This window comes from Lactuca virosa, chromosome 6, assembly GCF_052849685.1.
Source record: "Lactuca virosa cultivar CGN04683 chromosome 6, Lactuca_virosa_CGN04683_v6, whole genome shotgun sequence".
Taxonomy (NCBI): Eukaryota; Viridiplantae; Streptophyta; class Magnoliopsida; order Asterales; family Asteraceae; genus Lactuca; species Lactuca virosa.
In genome coordinates, this window is record NC_136431.1 from 46,631,439 (window position 1) to 46,653,362 (window position 21,924).

The following is a 21,924-nucleotide window of genomic DNA, read 5'->3' on the forward strand; positions in this document are numbered from 1 at the left end:
GTCACAGCCGAGAGTAAACTCATGGCTAACTATCGCAAACTTCCTCCCAAGGAACCGAGAGTCTTATCTCCCGAACAGCAGGCTGCCCTGGATGCTGTGGACAAGCCTGGGAACCGAGGGAAACGGACTACTACCAAGAAAGAGCCAACAGCGGATGATAAGTCTAAGTCTGCCAAGTCCAAGAAGCGAAAGTCTGAGAAAGGGGATTCTTCTAAACCAAAGAAGATTAAGAAGATGGCTAAGAGGTCCAAGAGTCCCAATCCTCCCAGTTCAGAACATGATGAGGAGGATGAAGAAGAGGAAATTCATCATGAATCACCGAGAGGTAACACTCCTCCCCGATCTCCTACTCCAACCGAATCTCTTCATGATAGACTTCCAACACCACCTCCATCACCGAAATAGACAGTTCTAGTTTCGGTTGCTCCTGTTCCCCCACCTACCACATCTCAAACAACAACTTCTGTTCCACCACCACCACCAGTTACTTCTATTCCTATTTCTACAACTCCCTTACCACCTCCTATTATTTCTCACTCAACTACCACTACTATTCCTGAACCGACAGTAAGAGTCAACGTATCTGATACGGGGGCAACTACTGAAACAGAACCTCCAGTTACTTCCACACCACTTTCACCCTCACCCTCAACCGATTCCGGTGCCACTCTCGGTGGTGCTAATGATGAGTTTGATTCAACATACTACAGTCCCTATCGGCTTCCTACAGATGAGGATGATGATGCTCCAGTCACACGCCAACACTTGCAGAGCATTAATGAGAAACTGGATAAATTGCTTGATGACAACAAGTCCTACAGTGGTGTTGTGCTCAAAGCCTTTTTGGACACAGCTCTTGAGCAATACACTGACTCCATTGACAAATCCACTAAGGCTGTTAATGAGTCTACTTCCTCTTGCAAAAAGGCCACTGATGCTGTTGCTGATATTGTTCATACTACTCAGATCTTTCTCGAGTTACTTAAAGGGCATGCTGATACAACTGCAGCCAAGGTGCAAGCCTCTGTGGATTCATTTTCCAAGACCTTTCAAGAGGAGCACACAAAGTTTGAGGATGTTCGTTCTTCCATCCAAGCAGAGAACACTTCACTTATCAGTTCTGTGTCTTCTCGGCTGGAATCTCTTCACGCTGATTTAGCAAAAGAAAGTGCTCTGAAGGAAGATCTTGCCCGACAAGCATCCACAATTGAAGTTCAAAAGTTTCAGCTCGCTCAAGCTGAAAAGGAAATTACTTTGTTGAAGACGGAGAGAGCTGTTTTTCGAAGCTGTGCAGGGGATGTCAAGGATATGCTGACCAACATTCTTGGTGCTCATGATCCTATCCTTACTTTGACCATAAGGAAACATCTAACTACAAAACTTCTTCCTGCCCTTGCGTTGTTACACGAGATGAAGGGTGTTTCGGAGAGATTCATACCTCCTAAACAAGGGGGAGAAGGTTCTCATCAACCAAAGGTTAAAACTGAAACCGAATCTGCTCAACCGAAAGTCAAAGTTACAACCGAACTGAAGGGTAATGCAGCTTTAGGTTCTGGTTCTCAAGCGAAGAAGAAGGAGGTTGATGATGACAGTGATGACGATGTTGAAGAAACTATTGCTGAGGCTCTTAAACGAAAGAAGAGGGATAAAGAGCTGGATGAAACCTTGAAGGTTGCAAAGGAAGCAGAGGAGAGGGAAAGGAGAAACAAGGAAGAAGAAGAAGCCTTAATCTGCAAGAAGGCCTTGTTTCCCCTATGGACAAAAGAGGCACTTATCAATCAAGCTATAGAGTTTCCAAGTGTTTACTGGTTGGAACCTGTTGCTTCATTTGATTGTGACAATTCTAAGGACTCACAGTTCGACATGCCGATAACACGAAAGGCATTCACGTTTCATTGTTTCGATTCGACTGTTGAAGTTCCTTTCCCTCATCCGAAAGTTGATCGTGAGCTTATAGACTTTTATCTGAAGTATGGTCAACCGCAGTACTTGACATGGAGCGCACAAAAAATAGTTACTGTCAAGGTACTAAAACCTACGCCTGCTGGGAAGTTCATCAATGTTAATTGTAAAATCACACGAGGATCAACAAACTCGGTGTCGATTATTTCCCTGGCAGACCTTCCAAGTCTAAATCCTCATGACTGGATCCTATTGTTTAACATTCTGCTCACCAATCCGAAGGAATATGAGCCGATACTGGATCACTTGCAGAGGATGTTGGCTTCTTACATCCATGAGGTTGCTGCTATGGATCAGGAGATAGCGAAAGTAATGAACAAGAAACCAACTATCAAGCCAACACCGAAACCAGGAGTTGTGAATAAGATGAAGATGGGCCAAATCGATTCTACACATCTTACTGTGATGTTTACAAGAGGCAAAGCTCACAGATTTCTATTCGCTCTTGTTGACAAACATCTGTTTTCAACAGACTGCTTGGAGCACATTATCAATATTATTCATCGGTGCAAGCAGAACTCAGAAGCAGATAAGAAGAACTTCACGGACATGCTTCGGTGGTACATAACGTTCCGTCATCATCTATTGGCCATCATACCGAAGGTGTTCAAAACAATAAAGAAGTCTTCTGCAGCTCAACCGAAGTGAGCTTTCGGCTCCATTGACGCAAAGGGGGAGATTGTTGGGTCTTATTGTGTTGCGTCATGGGCTTGTGTTTTGTATCCGGATTGGGCCTGTCCATCCGTGATTAGCTAGTAGGGTTAGACTATAAATAATGCATGCATGTATGCATTAAAAGGTTAACGTTCATGATTATTATCGTTTTAGTTTTGTAACCCTAAACACCTCTACAGTCGAAGTTCTTAATCGAGCTCTTCTGAGGTGTTAAAGCATTAATCATACGACACATTCAAAGCTATTCTTGTGTTCATAATTACGTTCTTAATTGTTTGTCTGCATAGAATCTATCGATCCTATTTGAACCTTTAAAATGACTACTCTCACATTTTCATACGATTTTTCTATAATTTTTGGCGAATTTTACAAAACTGCCTATCACATTTGAAATAATTTCGGACCAGCCTCTGAAGGTGAGCAATTTCACACTTGTTAGAGACCATTAAAAATTATGAGAAACATTATGAACAAAGTAGACAAAATTTCCAAACTTCCAGAGTTTACGGATCCAAATTTCGACTTACGATGATTTTTCTTCAAATTTTCCAACAACCGGGTCAGAAAAGTCAAAAACCATAAAAATGTGCATTTTCACAAAAATCAAGCCAAAAATGATATTTTTGACAAAAATGGGTTAGAAATGTTATTTTTACCAAAACTAGCTATAAATACAAGTTTTGAGCAAAATGGGGACAAAAGTGTTAATTTATTAAGATTGGGCCTTAATTGAAAAATTGAGGCTTATTGGCCAAGACCGTCGTTTTTACAAAAGATGACTTTTATATTCAATTCGGTAAATCTCGAACTAAGACAATCAACGAAATAATAACAAGTGGGTGAAATACATCGATAACAATTATTGGGCCAAATATTCATGTTACATGGCCAATGCGCCTTAAGAGCCCATTTAAGTGTATATTTAGCCCAATATTTTCCATGTCATGTTTATTGGGCCATGCGACCTATTTACATGTTAATTTGGGCCTGAATTATGGGTCACATGTTGTTGGGCCTTCGTGGTCCATTTACAGGCCTATTGGGCCCAAATTACCCACTTACATGTCATTGGGCCTTTGTGATCCATTTACATGCTAATTGGGCTTGGACTAAAATTTACATGCTTAGTAGATCATAACTATATCTTTACATAATTATTGAACTTCGTATACTTATATATATATATATATATATATATATACCTTTGGATTTGATAACATACAACATACACGTAAACATTAAACATGGTATTAGAGGTTGAGATTCTAGTGAGACTTGTCGGTTGGCACCTTTGAGTGTACAATCGTAGCCTGTAGTTATAACCAGAGTTTCCTGGAGGGAGAGCGGGAGTTTGTGTATAGATCTATATGGGGTGACCCCCCACGCCTTAGCTGTTCGCTACAGCTAGACTAGGCCAGTCTAGGGCGACAAACCTTACCTACATCAAAACAGGCGCCAGAAAACGTCAAGACGGGCGAATTAGTCATTATCAAGTATGGTTGTAACGACTCACTTAGAGACTAACTTCATCAAAGATTTCGATATATTTATACAAATCTAGACGATACTAAAAACAAACATACATCGATACACGGTCTCAGAAATTTTATGATTACGATGCCTTTATATGCAGAAAATATCGGATTTTCTGGGATAAATACATTTAAACATTACCTTCCACTTACAACAGAAAAATACAAGGTTTCTATCTGGATTAAATTTTTGTTTATTTATACATTTCAAAAGCAGTAAACACACATGCATTAATACTTGATTTTGACACATCATTTTCAAACCACTTTATAGAAAATATCGGATTTTCTGGTGCTTTACGAACTATACAAAACTTTACAATCAAACATGCTTATGAACTCACCAACATAATATATGTTGACGTTTTCAAAATAACTTGTATTCTCAGGGACTCGTTAGGCAGAAGAATCATCAAGAATGTGGGATTTTGTTTTGTGTACTGTTAAACATCATTCAATGAATGTTTTGGTTATGTAATTTAAAAGATTATACTTGATGTAAATAATGGCAGTTGTATTAAATTATGCATGATGATGATGATGTTATGTTTCATTTATATTCACTGTAATGATATTTCAAGATGAAGTCACGCCCAAGCCCCCGGACGTTTCCGCCGTCTGGTTCGGGGGTGTGACACATTTTCCTTCTGTTAAAAATTCATGGGTTTAAATAAAGTTTCCTTTGGATGAAGTGGGGTGAGACCGGACCTCCGACGAAACTAAGATGTGTGTGTGTGATTCGTTAGAAACCAAGATCTCCGGTGAACAACAGAACTCCGATGAGCACCAAAACTTATGCAATCGTCCTCTCTCTCTTTCACCTGCAAAATCTTACTTCAACCTGAAACTTCTTCTTCACTCACTCTTGCGTCCCTCTTTCTCCCTCTATCAATTTCTCTATCGTCTTCCTGATTCAAGACTCATATGTTGGATTAGGTGTCTAAGCCCGTAACTATAATTGGTATGTACTTGACCTGACTGTAGCATGGTCCTTTTGAGTTGCCTTCACCGTAGCAACTTGACTGGATGAATTATGGAGAAAGAGGTTAATTGTGATTTATTAATATATTATAAGAATACTATATTAATTGAGAAATCATATTATTTAATTAATATTGGTCAAGAATTAATTTGGAATTAATTTAGTGATAAAAAGAGATTAATTAAATTAATGGGGTTGCTATTGTAATTATAAGATAATTGCAAGATGGGTTGTGGATTCCCAATAGAATGGATGGACGAATTCTTTGGAAGCCCATAGATGAATTCGTCCATAAGTGGCCTTCTGGAAGGATCCACTGGATTGCTTATGGCTTAAGCAATCAGATTAGAGTTTTGACTGAAACTTTAGTAGCTCAGCTATATAAAGACCCTATGAGACTCCTAATTTCGGCCACTGAACCCTAAGAAGGATAGCCAGCCGATTTTGTGATCCCTAGCCTCTCTCTCATATTCCTCCAATTTGCTCTTAGTGTTTGTGATCTATTAGAGGTATCACATTTGAGATACTAAGCTCTCAAAGGTTGAAGATCTTCAAGCTACAATCAAAAGGTATTCTTCTAACTTAGTTTCATGTCAAAATCGAAAATTGTATGCTAGTTTAGGGTTCATGCTTTGGATAATTTTTTTATTGCATGTATAACTTGAGAAAACATAGGACCATTTACCAGAAGTTTGACTCGGGTTGACCATTGGATATTTTGGGCCTTTTAGGATATTGTGCCTTCTCGGATTAAGCCCATGATGGGTTTAGGCCCAATTTGGATATTAGCCTTATTGGGTCTTGTGGTGTCATTTAAGGGATTAGGCTTATGATACTAGTGGATTGGTCCTCGGATTTTGGCAAGGTAAGGAAAGGGATAAAATGGACTTTTACCATGAAGGTTGGTCATTGGGCTAGAAATCTTGTTTGGGTTGGGAACCAGTTATCGATGGAATGTTATTTGTTGTTGTTAGTGCGAGGATTTCGGTAGCAGCAGCTCGAGTGTTCAGTTATCTGGTTTGAGGTGAGTCTCCGCACTATACTATGGTCCGAAGGCACCCATGCCGGCCCATTGACTTGTGTATTATTGGAAGACCAAGGGGTGACCCTTGGCATTTGTATGAAAGACCCGAAGGTGGCTCCTGGAAAATTTGTATGCAAGACCCGAGGTCGGACCCTGACAGTTAAGTAGATAGTTAGTTGTAGACTGTATGCTGGTTGTCTTTGTGATGCTTGCATGGAAGACCAGGAGGTGGCTCCTGGCACTTGTCTGTGAAACCCAGGGTTTCGGCCCACGGCCTGGCAATGAAAGACCATGATACGGCTCGTGGCATAATAACAAGACTATGGTTGGCACATAGCAGTTTCTATGACATGTATGATATGTATGGTATGTGGTATTTTGGGGAACTCACTAAACTTTGTGCTTACAGTTTATTGTTTATGGTTTCAGGTACTTCCGGTTTAAAAGGGAAGAGCCCAACTTGATCGCAACACATACACCCATGTTTTACGCAACTTAGTGATTTTGGGATTGTACTCTCATAACTTTTTATTATGATATACTTTTAAATGTTTGAGTAAAAGAGAATTGGTGTTTTGATTATATTAAAAAATGAATTTTTTACCTTGTGGTTTTCGGGACGTTACAAGTTGCTTGTGAGTGTGGTTCAGCTTAGATCCATCATGAACTTGAGGGGAAGATAGAAGGAAGTGGGAGAGGCTGTTGCCTCCATTGCTCACCGGAAACAGCCACCTTCGGTGGTTTCTTTGGCAGCCACGAAGAAGAAGAAGAAGAAACAAATTGAGTGATCCAATTGTCTTCCAGAACTGCAGCCCTTTCCATAATCTAACATTCAATTATTAATGTACTTTTAGTTTAAGATAACAAGTTATATATGTTTATTTGGGTTTAATTCATAGGTAAAGAGTGAAGGTTTCAATTTGGTTGTACTTTTGTTGGATTTAGAAGCAATGTATTGCTTCAATTATTCATGTATTTATATATGTATTGATGTATTGATTTAAATATATTATACTCATCAATACTGTCACAACTAGCATTCAAGCTAGGAAATTCTGTACTCTTGTAAACATTATCTACTGTAAACTCGTAAACCCTAATTCATGTTATGCTTGAATTTCAACCTATGGAAGCACATTCAAACCTAGATTCATCAAGTAAAGTTGAAAACCCTAGAAATCCCGGTTTAAGTCCATTATGGACTAGGATTTCCTTATTGGGCCTAATGGGCCAATAAACTTCCAATGTGACTATTTTGGGCTTAGAACTCGTAATTGGGCTCTAATTCAACCCACTTTCATGAAACTTAACTTTTTGGGCCATAATGGGCCCAAAATGGAGTGGTTTGCCTTAATGGGCCTTGTTGGGCCATAACAAATCCAATAAGCCCTAATGGGCCATAAAACTCATTCTTTTATGCAATTTGGGCCGTAAACTACCCTAAGGGTCCAATGGGTCGAAAACCATCAATTTGGGCTTCATATTATCGGACTCAAGCACTAAAGGCCCAAACCCCTTCTCTCCTTTCTCCCTCTTGGCCCAACATATATATATATATATATATATATATATATATATATATATATATAAAGGGAAATGAAGGTTGACTTTGGAGGTGCACCTCCATATTACACATCAAATAACAAGACAATTGCATCTCATACTTCCATGCAAGTTTTTATGATCCAACATGCATCAAGGTTTCTCTCTCTCCTCTCTTCTTGATATCTCGGCCGAGAGCCACAACCCACACACATAAACTTCTTCTAACATCTTCCTTAATCACTCTCAAGTATTCCTTTCCTTCTCCCTCCAAAATCTCGACGTTTTGCTTGTGTATCAAGAGGATTTCCACAAGAACATCATCATTTCTTGAATCATCTCAAGTTCGAGATCTACTCAAAGGTGTTGCTAGGACCCAAAAATCTTCTTTACATCTTCCTCAAAACCAAAACAACTAAGCAAGTTTAGTTCATACCCCTCTATTTTCGGTTTTCATATGATTTATGGGGGAGAATACAAGTAAAATGTGAAGATCTATGTGTATTTGTATGTTATGTGTGATTTCTTGTGTTTTTGTGGTAAATATGTACTAAAAATGAAAGATATTTCGAGATTTATAGTTCAAGAAGGAAAAATATGTGATCTAGGTCATATTTCACTTAACATGTCAAGATAAACTACTATACAAGCTTTAAAATAACACACTACAACATAAAAATTTGTTATTGGACTATTTTTGAAAAATAAACAAAAGATGGGGAAAAAGATGTCATTCACGGTTTCTACAAGGATCACAAGGTCAAAACAGCCAAAATAAGAGTTTTTATAAATATTAGGCTTTTTAAAGGACTAAAAATGTAAATTTTAGCCTAATGGGCTAAAATTTGGGTTTTTCGGCTATTTAGGCCCAAAAATGCGAAAAATCAAATTTAAGGGGCTGAAATAGAAATTTTTCTCAAAACAGGGGCTATAAACGTAAATAAACCTATTTCAGGGGTTAAAATGGCCTTATTTATCAAAAGGGACTAAAAATGCAAAGATTTTGGATTTTGGGTAAAAAGTGTAAAAATTGCGAAAAGTGTGGATTTAAATGCAAATCTTTTAACTAAGGGACTGAAACTGTCCAAAATAAAACTTTGGGCTTAAAACATTATTTAATTACGTGTTTAGGCCAAAAATGTCAAGAAAAAGAGTTCAAGGACCTAATATGTCATTTTTCATAAAAAGGGCTAAAAATTGCCAACTTTACCAAAGTAAGGGCTGAATAGGTCAAACTAATATTTTTGGTCAATTATGTTAATAATAAAATAATTGGGTCAAAATATACAAAACTTTCTAAATTATGGATTTTAAATAGAAAAATAACTATTTTTATAAATCTATGAATCGTTATAAAACAAATTCGTGATTATTACGACATATCGATTAAACAACTTCGCAACACTAATACTATACAAAAACAAGTAAACATTCTAATTGTTGGGCTTGAGAGATTCTAATCATGCTTATTGGGCCTTCGTGACCCATTAACATGACTTTTGGGCCCAACATAAATAATACATGTTATTGGGCCTCCTGTGACCCAATTACATGCTTAAGGGACCCTCAATAGCTTTTACATGCTATTGGGCCTCAGTGGCCCATTAGCATTGCTAGTAAGGTCCAAATAAATCTTATGCGAAATGGGCCAACGCGCCTTTCGTATACTCGACAGCCTTAAATAACATACGTAATTAGTAGGGCCTAGTAGTCCTCTTCTCCTCGTCTGTTAGGCTTACCTTCTTTTCAAAGTAAACTAAAATCAGGTCATTAATCAAGGTTAATCAAATTCATGTGGATTAAGTGAGTAATAACGGGTGACACCAAATAGTGTCGGTCGTAGTCTGTAGTTGTAATCAAAGTCTCCTGGAGGGAGATCGAGAGTTTGTGTATAGATCTATACGGGGGTGACTCCCCCACACCTAAGCTGTTCGCTATAGTTAGACTCGGGCAGTGTAGGGTGAAAAAATCTTAAGATCAATTCCGGTGTTCATTAGAATGCCAAGACAGACGAACTAGTCATTATCATGCATGGTTATAACGACTCACATAGAAATCCGATACCATTTAAGTAATCAGGGGAAATCATATTCATTTGCTGTGACGATACAATAATACAAAACAATCATAACTTTTTATCGGAAAACATCGGGTTTTCCGGGGAAACCAATCTTACTCACTTGTACTTTCAAAAACTATAATGCAAAACTTCTCATTTATACACGTTTTGAAACCATTTACGCATATACTTACAGGATCATCACAACATTTTCATGAAAAGTCTTATTACAGAAAATATCGGATTTTCTGGGTTTTACGAACGACATAAACTATTTTACATCAAACATACTTATGAACTCACCAACATTATATACGTTGACCGTTTTCAAAATAACTTGTATTCTCAGGTAATCGTTAGAACGAGGAAGCATCCAGTGTGTTGAAAGTTTCTTTTGTAGTTGCTAATCACCGAACACTTTATATTTTGGGATCATGTAATGTAAACCATGTACTTGATGTAAACAATGCCAGTTGTACTATGTAATGTTTGGTGATGAATGTGTTATGTTTCATGTATATTCATTGTGATGATATTTCAATTTAAGTCACGCGAGCCCTCGGACGTTTCCGCCGTCTGGTTCGGGGGTGTGACAGGTTGGTATCAGAGCTCTATTTATACTGAACTGGCATATTTAACCACACATTGATATGCAACTATAAACCCAACAAGGGACTAAATAACTCTGAACAAAACAAATAAAATGTGCTAATAAACACTCTTACTTGTACGACTTAGAAAAATGAACATAATAACAAATCAAATAAGATGATTGGGAGAACCTGACGTCCCGGTTAAGCCAGGACTGTTCATAGTTGTATTAGGGATGAATGTAGCCTGATCAACTACATTTCTTCGTAATACAACTATCACATGCCCTGGAACGATCGCGATGGTCAGTAAACCTAAGGCATACCCTATTGTTAAAGAAGAGGAGCGCATCAACCCAACTTTTTATATATAAATAACAAATCTTAGGAGTAATAATAGTTTATTTATATACCTCCTTACGTGTTCTCCCTCACAGTCACCATGGAAGAGGAGCATCAGGGCATTCAGTTTCATCAGGTCTTAGTGGCCCACGGAATGATTGAGGACAACCCCGAGGAAGAACAAGGGGGAGCGCACGGCGTTGGACCCGACGAGTACACAGACACAGACTACGAGTTTGATGGGACCGATGACGATGTGGAGGAAGAAAGAGGCACAGACGAAGCCTCGATCACACCACCTACCGGCGAGACACAGCAGAACCACCCTGCCCCACCAGGAAATCCCATGAGAGAGAATCGTTCTCCGGAGGCTGAGGGCGCCGCACTACGACAACAGCTATTCGCCATGGAAGCACGAGCGGTGCAGGCTGAACAGGAAAGAGATGAAGTCATTGGAGAGATGACTGAGATGGCCCAGTTGTTGGCACAACACTTCGGTATATGATCTCGCTGCCACCGTTGGGCGCTTCCTAGTATGTTAGGACCAGTAGACTTCCCTACTAGTGCTATGTTCTCTTATGTTCGCTATATTATGTACTACCGACTCCATGTTTAAGTGATTACACTACTCATAGAGTCGTTATGCTGCCGAACTTTATGTATGCTCTTTCGAGCAAATTTTCATGTATCAAAGTACGGATATTATTAGTGAAAAATATTATGTGTTTTATGGTGATGTTGTGACCTGCTATGTGTTTTATACTATTATTGTTTGGTGTGAATATATGGGAACAATTAGATACAAAAATCGATTCACGAAATTCTCAACTTAAAAACAATACATACTCAACATCTTTCTGTTCCGTAACAGCAAGATGCCTCAGAGACCAAACCGCGGAAATAACCAACCACCGACACCACCGGAAGTCAACTCAGATGCGTTTCAAGCAGTTGTATCTGCTGCAGTCACATCAGCCATGGCGTAAATCCACCAAGGGAACAATGGCGAGGAAACGGGCAGGGGGCTGGAAGTTCAAACAACGGAATAAATCAAGGACCTACCAAGACATGCTCTTACAAAGACTTTACCAACGCCAAGCCACAAACCTTTAATGGAACGAGAGGTGTCATAGCCCTAAAGAGGTGGATTGAGAAAATTGAATCCGTCTTTGAAATTTGCGGGTGTCCAGATGGGTGCAAGGTCAAGTTCGCAGCATGTACCTTTGTTGATCAAGCTCTTTCATGGTGGAACGGTCACATCGAAGTCATGACCCTTCCAGTGGCAAACGCGATGCCCTGGGAAGAACTGAAGGAAATGATGTTGGCAGAGTACTGCCCTAGAGGCGAGATACAAAAGATGGAACAAGAATTACGGAACTTGACAGTTCAGAACTCTAATATCGACGCATACATATCCAGGTTTAGCGAGCTATCCCTTTTGTGTCTAGGTATGATCACCTCAGAAGGGAAAAAGATTGAGAGGTTCATCTGGGGATTGACTGCACCTATCCAAGGGAATGTCATTGCGGCAAACCCTGATACGTTTGATAGCGCCAAAAGATTGGCCAAGAAACTGTATGATCATGGCAGCAAGAAGAGTATTAAGATTGTGGAATCGGATGTTAAGAAGGAAGAAGAGAATAAGAAAGGGAAGAACAACAAGAGAAGAGGTAAACAGAATTCAGAATCATCTAAGAAGCAACAGACAGTGACTGTCCATGCAGCAACCCAAGCTACCACAGCACCACATGCTCCAGCCTCATCCACGTCGAATACTCCGAAACAGTACACAGGGAATCTTCCCAAGTGTAACAAATGTAACTGCCATCACCACGGGCAATGCAGAGAGATGATGTGCACAAGATGCAACCGGAAGGGCCATACAGCAAAGTATTGTAGGACCCATCTTCCACAAAACCAGATGCCCAACAACAACAACAACAACAACAACAACAACAACAACAACAACAACACAAAGGATGGAGCCAGTTATACCTGTTATGGGTGCGGGAAGACCGGACATTTCAGGCGGAATTGTCCCAATGCAAACAACCAGGCGACAGGAGCAGCAGGAAGAGTGCTGACTATGGGTCAAGGAGAAGCGGTTCAGGATCCCGCTGTCGTCACCGGTACGTTTCTCCTTAACTACTCATATGCATGCATCCTGTTTGATACCGGAGCAGAGCGAAGCTTTGTGAATAATAAATTCAAACACCTGCTAAAACAACAACCCTAAAAGCTTAATGAAACCTTTACGGTGGAAATGGCTAATGGGAAAACAAAATCAGCTGGGGAAATCTATGTAGGATGTACCCTAACTTTAAATCAACATGCCTTTCAAATAAACTTGATGCCTGTAACTATTAGGAGTTTTGATGTGATTATCGGCATGGACTGGTTGAGCCCCCATCATGCCGATATTATGTGTTGCGAGAAGGTCGTTCGCCTTCATCTCCCTAACCACGAAACCCTAATTACATACGGAGACAAACCCAGTACGAACCTTCGTCTTATCTCGTGCATTAAGGCACAAAAGTATCTACAAAAGAAGGACTTGGCGTTTCTGGAACACATAGTGGATAAGTCTAAGGAAGAGGTCAATATTCGAGACATCCCAGTGGCTTGCGACTTCCCGGACGTCTTTCCTGAAGACCTTCCGGGGATACCCCCAGAAAGACAAGTCGAGTTCTGAATTGACCTGGTGCCGGGAGCTACGCCCATTGCCAAATCACTCTATAGGTTGGCTCCTGCGGAGATGCAAGAACTGTCAAGCCAACTTAGTGAACTCTTGAGCAAAGGATTCATCCGAACTAGCTTCTCACCCTGGGGAGCTTCGTTCTTCTTTGTTAAGAAAAAGGACGGATCCTTTAGGATGTGTATTGATTACAGAGAACTGAACAAGCTCACTATCAAAAATTGCTACCCACTTCCGCGAATCGACGATCTATTCGACCAGCTCCAAGGAGCAAGTTACTTCTCTAAGATAGATCTGTGATCCGGATATCACCAACTCAAAGTCCGGGAAGAGGATATCCCCAAAACCGCTTTCCGAACTCGCTATGGACATTACGAATTTGTTGTAATGCCCTTCGGTCTAACGAATGCCCCTGCCGCATTCATGGACCTGATGAATCGAATCTGCCGACCATTCCTCGACAATTTTGTCATTGTTTTCATCGACGATATCCTAGTCTATTCTCGAAGCGAAGAGGAGCATGGCCGACATCTCCGGCAAATCTTGGAAACCCTACGAACTGAAAAGTTATACGCAAAACTCTCTAAGTGTGAGTTCTGGCTCCGTAGCGTGAACTTTTTGGGTCATGTTGTTAGTCAAGAAGGGATACATGTAGACCCTTATAAGGTCAAAGCCATAGAAGGATGGGCCGTCCCGGCGACAACCACATAAATTCGTCAATTTTTAGGTCTCGCAGGCTATTACAGGAGATTCATTCAGAACTTCTCCAAAACAGCCAAGCCACTTACCATGCTTACACAAAAGGGCGTGCCATTTGAATGGACAGAAAAGCAGGAGGTTGCCTTCCGAACTCTGAAGCGAGCTCTCTGTAGTGCACCGGTACTATCACTACCAGAGGGAACAGAGGACTTCGTAGTTTAATGTGATGCTTCGAATCAGGGTTTAGGCTGTGTACTCATGCAGCGTGGAAAGGTGATAGCTTATGCATCCCGACAACTAAAGACACATGAGGTGAATTATACCACCCATGATCTCGAATTGGGAGCTGTGGTTTTTGCTTTGAAGATTTGGAGGCACTACCCTTATGGTACGAAGTGCACCATTTTCACCGACCACAAGAGTCTCCAGCACATTTTAAATCAAAAGGAGTTAAACATGAGGCAGCGAAGATGGGTTGAGCTGCTAAACGATTATAAGTGTGAAATCAAATACTACCCAGGCAAGGCTAACGTGGTACCTGATGCCTTAAGTCGGAAAGAATACTCAAATCGTCGTGTGAAGACTCTTTCAATAACCATTCAATCCCATCTGTCCTCACAGATCAAAGCAGCCCAGTTCGATGCCATGAAGATAGAAAACAGAACAAGCGAAGCGTTACGTGGAATGGAAAAGAACTTGGAAGTCAAGGATGACGGAACATATTATTTCATGAACCGAATTTGGGTCCCTAAACTTGGGGGATTCAGAGAAGTAGTCATGAATGAGGCTCATAAGACACGATACTCCATCCATCCGGGTTCAGATAAAATGTACTTGGATATCAAGCAACAATATTGGTGGCCTAACATGAAGGCAGAAATTGCCACATACGTTAGCAAGTGCCTCACTTGTGCTAAAGTGAAGGTAGAATATCAGAAGCCCTCGGGACTATTACAACAACCGTAATACCCGAGTGGAAATGGGAAAGGATTACTATGGACTTTGTGACCAAATTACCCAAGACAACAGACGGATTAGATACCATATGGGTAATAGTCGACAGGTTGACAAAATCCGCCCATTTCCTGCCAATAAAGGAGTCTTACAAGATGGAATGATTGACAAGAATCTACATTAAGGAAATCGTGAGACTCCATGGAGTACCAATATCTATCATCTCAGATCGAGATAGTAGGTTCACTTCACGCTTTTGGCAATCGCTTCAGAAGGCTATGGGGACACAACTCGACATGAGCACTGCTTACCACCCACAGACGGATGGTCAAAGTGAGCGTACCATTCAAACGCTTGAGGATATGCTTCGAGCATGTGTGATAGACTTTGGAAGGTCATGGGATACCCACTTACCTTTAATTGAGTTTTCGTACAACAACAGTTATCACACAAGCATCAAAGTTGCTCCTTTCGAATCATTATATGGTCGTAAATGTAGATCACCGTTATGTTGGAATGAGGTAGGTGACACTCAGCTGGCAAGAGGGCAGACACCAAACAATGCACTAACAGGACCAGAAATCATACGCGAAACGACAGAGAAAATAGTTCAAATCAAAGCTCGACTTCAAGCATCACGCGACCGACAGAAGAGCTACGCTGATAAACGGCGAAAGCCCTTGGAATTTCAAGTTGGGGATCGGGTGTTGTTAAAAGTCTCTCCCTGGAAAGGGGTGATTCGTTTTGGGAAACGGGAAAAACTAAACCCATGGTATATTAGACCATTCGAGATCCTTGCCCGAATCGGTCCAGTGGCTTATAGACTACAACTACCTGCTGAACTCAGCAGTGTATACCCCGTGTTCCATGTTTCGAATTTGAAAAAGTGCTTATTTGACGAGACTCTCGTCATCCCGTTGGAAGAAATCGAAATCAACGAGAACCTCCTATTCATCGAGGAACCAGTTGAAATCATGGACAGGGAGGTGAAGCGTACTAAGCAAAGTCGCATTCCAATAGTGAAGGTTCGGTGGAACGCGAAACGTGGACCGAAATTCACATGGGAACGCGAAGACCAGATGAAGCAAAAGTACCCTCACCTATTCTCGCATTCTCAAATCTAGCTTCAAAAAGAATTTCGGGACGGAATTCCCTCTAACGGGGGGATGATGTCACAGCTAGCATTCTAGCTAGGAAATTCTGTACTCTTGTAAACATTATCTACTGTAAACTCGTAAACCCTAATTCATGTTATGCTTGAAGTTCAACCTATGGAAGCACATTCAAACCTAGATTCATCAAGTAAAGTTGAAAACCCTAGAAATCCCGGTTTAAGTCCATTATGGACTAGGATTTCCTTATTAGGCCTAATGGGCCAATAAACTTCCAATGTGACTATTTTGGGCTTAGAACTCGTAATTGGGCTATAATTCAACCCACTTTCATGAAACTTAACTTTTTGGGCCATAATGGGCCTAAAATGGATTGGTTTGCCTTAATGGGCCTTGTTGGGCCATAACAAATCCAATAAGCCCTAATGGGCCATAAAACTCATTCTTTTATGCAATTTGGGCCGTAAACTACCCTAAGAGTCCAATGGGCCGAAAACCATCAATTTGGGCTTCATATTATTGGAATCAAGCACTAAAGGCCCAAACCCCTTCTCTCCTTTCTCCCTCTCGGCCCAACATACATATAAAAAAAAAGGGAAATGGAGGTTGACTTTGGAGGTGCCACCTCCATATTACACATCAAATAACAAGATAATTGCATCTCATACTTCCATGCAAGTTTTTATGATCCAACATGCATCAAGGTTTCTCTCTCTCCTCTCTTCTTGATATCTCGGCCGAGAGCCATAACCCACACACATAAACTTCTTCAAACATCTTCCTTAATCACTCTCAAGAATTCCTTTCCTTCTCCCTCCAAAATCTTGACGTTTTGCTTGTGTATCAAGAGGATTTTCACAAGAACATCATCATTTCTTGAATCATCTCAAGTTCGAGATCTACTCAAAGGTGTTGCTAGGACCCAAAAATCTTCTTTACATCTTCTTCAAAACCAAAAAACCTAAGCAAGGTGAGTTCATACCCCTCTATTTTCGGTTTTCATATGATTTATGGGGGAGAATACAAGTAAAATGTGAAGATCTATGTGTATTTGTATGTTATGTGTGATTTCTTGTGTTTTTGTGGTAAATATGTACTAAAAATGAAAGATATTTCGAGATCTATAGTTCAAGAAGGAAAATATGTGATCTAGGTCATATTTCACTTAACATATCAAGATAAACTACTATACAAGCTTTAAAATAACACACTACAACATAAAAATTTGTTATTGGACTATTTTTGAAAAATAAACAAAAAATGGGGAAAAAGATGTCATTCACGGTTTCTACAAGGATCAAAAGGTCAAAACAGCCAAAATAATAGTTTTTATAAATATTAGGCTTTTTAAAGGACTAAAAATGTAAATTTTAGCCTAATGGGCTAAAATTTGGGTTTTTCGGCTATTTAGGCCCAAAAATGCGAAAAATCAAATTTAAGGGGCTGAAATAGAAAGTTTTCTCAAAACAAGGGCTATAAACATAAATAAACCTATTTCAGGGGTTAAAATGGCCTTATTTATCAAAAGGGACTAAAAATGCAAAGATTTTGGATTTTGGGTAAAAAGTGTAAAAATTGCGAAAAGTGTGAATTTAAATGCAAATCTTTTAACTAAGGGACTGAAACTGTCCAAAATAAAACTTTGGGCTTAAAACATTATTTAATTAAGTGTTTAGGCCAAAAATGTCAAGAAAAAGAGTTCAAGGACCTAATATGTCATTTTTCATAAAAAGGGCTAAAAATTGCCAACTTTACCAAAATAAGGGCTGAATAGGTCAAACTAATATTTTTGGTCAATTCTGTTAATAATAAAATAATTGGGTCAAAATATACAAAACTTTATAACTTATGGATTTTAAATAGAAAAATAACTATTTTTATAAATCTATGAATCGTTATAAAACAAATTCGTGATTATTACGACATATCGATTAAACAACTTCGCAACACTAATACTATACAAAAACAAGTAAACATTCTAATTGTTGGGCTTGAGAGATTCTAATCATGCTTATTGGGCCTTCGTGACCCATTAACATGACTTTTGGGCCCAACATAAATAATACATGTTATTGGGCCTCCTGTGACCCAATTACATGCTTAAGGGACCCTCAATGGCTTTTACATGCTATTGGGCCTCAGTGGTCCATTAGCATTGCTAGTAAGGTCCAAATAAATCTTATGCGAAATGGGCCAACGCACCTTTCGTATACTCGACAGCCTTAAATAACATACGTAATTAGTAGGGCCTAGTAGTCCTCTTCTCCTCGTCTGTTAGGCTTACCTTCTTTTCAAAGTAAACTAAAATCAGGTCATTAATCAAGGTTAATCAAAGTCATGTGGATTAAGTGAGTAATAACGGGTGACACCAAATAGTGTCGGTCGTAGTCTGTAGTTGTAATCAAAGTCTCCTGGAGTGAGAGCGAGAGTTTGTGTATAGATCTATACGGGGGTGACTCCCCCACACCTAAGCTGTTCGCTACAGTTAGACTCGGCCAGTCTAGGGTGACAAAATCTTAAGATCAATTCTGGTGTTCATTAGAATGCCAAGACAGACGAACTAGTCATTATCATGCATGGTTATAACGACTCACATAGAAATCCAATACCATTTAAGTAATCAGGGGAAATCATATTCATTCGCTGTGACGATACAATAATACAAAACAATCATAACTTTTTATCGGAAAACATCGAGTTTTCCGGGGAAACCAATCTTACTCACTTGTACTTTCAAAAACTATAATGCAAAACTTCTCATTTATACACGTTTTGAAACCATTTACGCATATACTTACAGGATCATCACAACATTTTCATGAAAAGTCTTATTACAGAAAATATCGGATTTTCTGGGTTTTACGAACGACATAAACTATTTTACATCAAACATACTTATGAACTCACCAACATTATATATGTTGACCGTTTTCAAAATAACTTGTATTCTCACCTAATCGTTAGAACGAGGAAGCATCCAGTGTGTTGAAAGTTTCTTTTGTAGTTGCTAATCACCAAACACTTTATATTTTGGGATCATGTAATGTAAACCATAGACTTGATGTAAACAATGCCAGTTGTACTATGTAATGTTTGGTGATGAATGTGTTATGTTTCATGTATATTCATTGTGATGATATTTCAATTTAAGTCACGCGAGCCCTCGGACGTTTCCGCCGTCTGGTTCGGGGGTGTGACAAATACTTTCAGAACGTCTCAAATTACTAAAACAACCATCTATCCTTAAGGATCGAGTCAAAAATCACAAAAATTAATTCTATTTGTGATGTTAAAAATGAATGATGAATTAAATGTATTATTGATTTAATTCAACCATATATGTATTCATGTATTTATTTGTGTATTATTGCTTCAATCCGTTTAAAGTTTCGTGATTAATTCGTTTTAGATTTGACAGATTTCGTGACTTTGTTAAATTAACGGGTTAAAATATTATGATTATGAAATCAAATATTAGACATGTGTCAGAGTCCAAAAACGTTCTCAGAATTTCCATATGAGGTGTGCAAGTACCTCAACAGATCAATTCGGTTTTCGTTTATTAAGAAAATCAGTATTTTACTGATTTGGTTTCTTAAAATGGTTGTAACTTTTGTGCATACAATCTCCGTTTTTGACGTTCTTTATATCTACAAAGTCCTGAGAGCATAATCTATCAAATTTGGTCATAAATTGGTCCTAAGCATACTCGATGCAAAAATTCATTTTTAACGTCACAAATAGAATTAATTTTTGTGATTTTTGACTCGATCCTTAAGGATAGATGGTTGTTTGAGTAATTTGAAACGTTCTGAAAGTATTGATGAGTATAATATATTTAATATATTATAAACATAAAATTACACAATTTTGGTCTTTTACACATATCGGTTCACGGTGGTTTGACCGCCGAACGTTAACCTATTTTTACCAATTGTTATATCTCGTCTTTAAACGAATTTTCTAGAATTAATTGTGATTTTTAAAAACCGGGACATAATGCATTATTTTTACGTATATGAATTTATACCCCATAAAAAACTCTTTTATGACCAAGTCACTGATAATGTGGTAGAACCTTAAAGCATTGGCGCTTATACCACTATTTGCTTATGATGATAATTAGAGCACAAAAGCAACGAAATCATGAAATATAAAACTTGATCATCATATCTCACTAAGGATTTTATTCTAGTGACCTTTAGCAACCAAAACTTAAATCCTAGAAGTATGGATCGAACCAATACCTTACTTGTATACGTGAGTTGGTTTCTTTAGTTGTCTTGGGTGAGGGAAAGCTAAAACCAAAAGTCTTATAATGTAGTTTCACCCCAATACAATGACCAAGCAAAATGACAAGTCATTCTCTTTGTTATAGCAAAAACCGAACCCATAAAATGTTGTTGTCCAACAAATAGAAGTAGTGTTTCTGGGTCCTGCAAAGCTTATCTAGAAGATTCAACTATTCAGAATGTTGGTATGGGTGTTAGGAAGTTGTTGTCCAATAAGTAAGACATTTTGACCGTTGGATCTCCAAGAATTAACCAAACAATGCAGCTCGATCTTTAAAATCGGGAATTGAAGAGATACCGAGAGGGGAGTAGGGGAAATAAGGAGAGAGGTCGGTTCCTTCTTGGCCAAGCCTTGGGTTTTATTTGATGCACAATATCTTCTAAAATTTGTATATTTATCCATTTATTTAAGAGATAAATACTTACCAATTCAAATCATCTCTAATAAATAAAGAATTTTTTGTCACATGTCACATTCTTATTGATTTGGCCACATATCATTTTGTGGTTATTTTCAATTAATTTTTTTCCACATGACATTTTGTGGTTTTTTTCATTTTATTAATTTCCACATAATATTTAAATGTAATAATTGTAATAAATGTAATAATAAATGCATATCAATTTCATTAATTGACTTCATTTTAATTTCAAATTTTCTAAATTAAAGTTTCCTTAGTTTTCTTTTTTTATTTATCTAAATTATTTGTTTAATTTAAAAGAAAAACAAACAATTTAATTTTAACAATTCATTTTTTTTTATTTTTTTCTTATAAATTCAAACTTCTCAAATGTTTAGAATTTCATATTTTTTTTCTTTAAAATGAAAGGATATATACAGTAAAGTCCCAATATTTTCATCGATTTGACAAGAAAGTCCTAAACTTTATTTTTTTGACAGTAAAGTCCAAATTACCGGCAATTTTTGACACTTTTACCCTTTTTTCTCGGTTAGCTGGTAATTAGGACTTTTTTGTCAAAAAAAATAAAGTTTAGGACTTTCTTGTCAAATCGTCAATTAGGACTTTACTGTAAAAAAAATAAAGTTTAGGACTTTCTTGTCAAATCGTTAAAAATATTTGGACTTTAGTGTATATATAATTTTTTTTGGTTAGAAATTTAATGGTATGATACTCTTTAAGCATAAGAGTTATTGAAACCTTCTCTAATTAGCTAGATCCTATTGAAATCCTTAACGTTTGCTTCTTGTTAAATCGTTTTTTTAATCTCAACAAACCGACATTGAAAAAAATTGAGATAATCAAGAAAGAAAGAAAGAAAGAACCATGGTTGTTTGACTTTTTGCAGTCCCAAAAATGGAGAAATAAGAACCCGAAAAAAAAAGAAATTGCCCTTCTTTCCCTTCTCCACATTCACACCTTTTTTACTAGGCATGTGTTGTTTGTGTTTGTATAAAGCCAGGGCAATTTCGTTTTTTTCGGTTTCTTATTTCTCCATTTTTGG